This window comes from Anopheles coluzzii, chromosome X (assembly GCF_943734685.1).
Source record: "Anopheles coluzzii chromosome X, AcolN3, whole genome shotgun sequence".
Taxonomy (NCBI): Eukaryota; Metazoa; Arthropoda; class Insecta; order Diptera; family Culicidae; genus Anopheles; species Anopheles coluzzii.
The window spans coordinates 24,392,810-24,396,678 of NC_064669.1; positions in this window are offsets into that span (position 1 = coordinate 24,392,810).

The window sequence follows — 3,869 nt, forward strand, 5'->3', positions numbered from 1 at the left end:
CCTGCATTAGCCAAAGAGCGTATCGTATGGCGACAGTCTTGGAGCGCTACCTGAGACTTGCTAAGTTTTAATAAAGCGGAAACGGAATCCTCCTTAGCCCTCCGTTTCAAGCAGGTTTCACCCTGTTTTACTAAGGGTTCAGCGGGTCCATCTGCCAGCCCGTGTACATCGTAGTTATGCCATATACCGTACCCTAGTCTATTCCGCGCAGAGGTTGTTACCTCTCGAGTTCAGAATTCACACTTGACAGAAATGTAGGGTGTGGCGACTTAACACCACACCCTCCCCTGCGACGTTGTACGACATCAACGCCGTCTTCACCGCCACCGTTAGCTCGGGGCCTCATCAACTTAATGACGGGCCCCTACCCCGCCCGGCACCGCGTGGAGGTGGTGGTCGGACTTTGCCGGGCGAATTTGGCTACCTTTTTTTTTTTTTGTTAACGAAGAGTGAGCGTATTCCATCCCCCTCTCCGACTTACCCAACCCGGCCGGTACGCTGTGGTGCGTATTACTTCATGCGGAGTCGTGTGTGCGGTTGCACCCTGGGTCACGACGCATCTTCTGCGGCGATCTGGTCTGATGATTCTGCTTATTACGCTGCTTTCCGTGGTGCGACGCGGTCCCTTTGGTCCTATCGCCCACACTTCGGGTGGGCAATGGGGGGTCTGCTTCGTTGGTCACCACTCCAAGCACGTAAGGCAGTTCTCCTGAAACGAAATTTTGATAGAGGAGACAGTAAAAGAGAAAGAGATAGAAGAAATAGCTGAAAATAGAGGAGAGAAGAGAAAACAGAAAGCTGGAAAGAAACGAAAAGAAAAGAGATAAAAGATTAGTAACTTTCCAGCTTACGGTGGCCCTTGCGGTGCGGGTGGTTGCCGTGCCGCAGGGCCTGAGGGACCACTATTTGCTTCCCTCGCCCGCCGTCTGGCCCGCCTGCGTCGCCTTGCCGTTGGTGGACGCTCAACATCCCATCTCGCTTGGAGAGTGGAGAAGATTGTCCTGGCGGCGACGCGAACGGCCTCCCACGTATCGCTGCGAGCGCACATTTCCGAGACTATGTTATCCATTGTTACTCGGGAATGGCACCGCTGCTGCATCTCATTCCGGATCCGATCGGACCGTGGACAGTGGAATAGCACGTGTTCAACGTCTTCCACGGCGTCCCCACATTCAGGGCAGTTGGGCGAGCCTTCCAGGATGCCTTTCGCGACGAAATAGGAGCGCAAGAACCCGTGCCCCGTGAGGAGCTGGGTGAGGAAAAAGTCGACTTCCCCATGCTTGCGGCTGACCCAGAGATTAATGTCTGGAATCAGCCTCCTCGTCTTCAGTCCTGGTGCTCCAGGTTGCCCTGCACCCGTTGTCCACTGGTCCTGCCAGCGCCTCATCGTCTCCTCCCGTTGCCGCTTCCGTATGTCTGATTGCACGCCACCACTCGCTACCTTTTCGTCGTGGCAGCGGATATCCTCCTGCATGAGGAGGACTAACGGGGTGGTGTTGGCGACAACGCAAGCGGCATCATAAGACACGGTCTGGAAGGCGCTGGAGACTCGGAGAGCCCCCGGTCGATGCGCCCTTTGGACCGATTTGCGATGGGTCTCCTTATCGAGCACCCATCGCCCCCAGGTGGCAACTCCGTATCGGATGATACTGTTGCCGACGTTTATGAGCTGTCTCCTACTGCGGCTCTTAGGACCACGCTTGTTCGGCATCAGGCAGGTCAAGGCGTTCGTAATCCGTGAAGCCTTATTGGCCACCCTCTCCAGATGCCGGCTGTGGTGCTGTTTGCGGCAGAGGTCCACTCCCAGGTACTTCAGCGTTTCCGTGGATTGGATCGAGTGACCGCCCGCTTGTAGCTCTGCGAGCTGCGGGACATGATGGGTACAAAAAATCATGAACCCGCTCGATCCTCTCCAGGTTAGCCGTTGCTAATGCGCTGACCTGTTCCGTGGTCCTTCCCAGAAATGTGAAGGCCACGTCGTCAGCAAACCCGATGATGTCCGGTCGTAGTCCTTCGAGCGGCAAGCGGAGTAGGTCGTCGTACATGACGTTCCATAGTGTTGGTCCTAGAACCGAACCCTGGGGAACGCCAGCAGATACAGTCCTCGACACTACTTTTTCATCCGTGTCATAGTGGAGCGTTCGGCCAACGAAATAGTTCCGCAGCAACGCCTGAAAATAAGGCGGAGTGTTTTCACGCTGCAGAGCTTGGCCGATCGCTGTCCAGTTTGCCGAGTTTAAAGCATTCCGGACGTCCACCGTTACCACCGCACAGAGACGATCCCCCTTTCGCTTCTTGTCTAGAGCGACTTTCCCGTTGTTCATCACCCAAGTGATGGCGTCAACGGTTGAACGCCCTTTACGGAAACCGTATTGGGGGTCCGAAAGTCCCCCGGTCGACTCCAGATGGGTTGTCAGCCTCCGCTGAATCAACCGCTCCAAAATTTTCCCCAGCACACTCAGCAGACAAATGGGCCGGTATGACGAGGGCTCCCCAGGTGGTTTCCCCGACTTGGTAAGCAGCACCAGTTGTTGCCGCTTCCATGCATCAGGAAAAGTGCCTGCCTCCAGAAGCTGCTTATAGCTTTTGGCAAAAACTTCCGGAAAAGCCAGAATTGCCGCAGCTGCAGCCATGTTCGGAATGTTGTCGTCCCCTGGAGCTTTTTTGGGGTTGAGTGAGCGGGCAATCTCCTTCAACTCTTCCGCCAACTCCTCCTCCGAGACCGGATCCTGTGGATCCCCACCTACTTCCGTCTCGGGCTACTCCATCGGGGGACGCTCGAGAAAGAGCTCATTCACGATGAACTGGAGCTTATTGGCATCCCGTTCCATCGGAACCCGAGCTCCTTCCCACTGCTGCTTGCGGATTTGGTACGCAGGGCCAAAGCCGTGCGGTTCCAATTGTTCCGGCAGATCCTGCTTGTGTTGGTCCTTGCTGAGCTTGATGGCCTGTTGCAGGGCAGCGCGTGCGTCCGACTTTATTTGACGCCTTTCCTCGCGCTGCTCCTCGGTCCGGGCCCGGTTGAACCGCCGTTGCATTCCATAAAAATGGCTGCGCAACCGATCAATCTCAGACGTCCACCAATAAACTGGCCGCCGGCCCTGTCGCCTTGGGGGTTGCCTAGGCATGGTGCCATCACATGCCACCGTAATGGCCTGGGTCAGCTCCTCTGGCGTAGCAACATGCCCAAAAATGTCCTGGTCCCTCAAGATTTCAACGAACAAATCCTTCTCGAACGCTCCATCCCCCATGCACCTGACCAGACGTTTACATAACCCCCGATCACGGTGTCCCGATTCCGTGGGAGCACAGACACAATTTCGGTCCATTTGCGTTTGTACTCCTCGACAGTCAAATCGGAGCCCACGGGTGGTAGGTAGACCGAGCAGAAGACGATTCCCCGCATCTCGACCACAACAAAGTCCTCGCGTTGGTTGTCAATGATGCGCTGAAAAGGATAATCCCCAACTGATACCACTGCTACCCGACCAGTGGTATCGGTAACCCAATTGCTGTTATTATTCGGCACCCAATAAGGGTCCGAGATAATCAGAATATCACAACCCTCGGCACGAGCACTTTGCAAAAGCAAGTCTTGTGCCGTTTGGTCATGATTGAGGTTCTGTTGGAATTTTTGCTAAAACCAACCGTGTATTGCCTCGCCAGGGCCTGGTCTGTCACCGTTATTGCTGGGCAGTCGAAAAATGCAACCAACGTACCCTAATGCGTTTTTACGGTCGTGATCTGGTCGCTGAAAATTTCAACGCCCAGCGCGGCACTCATTTCCGAAGAAATTTCTTCGGACGAAGTGTCAGGCGGAATGTTAGTGCAGTTCACTCGCATTGAGGGTGTCCGCGGTCGGCATTTTG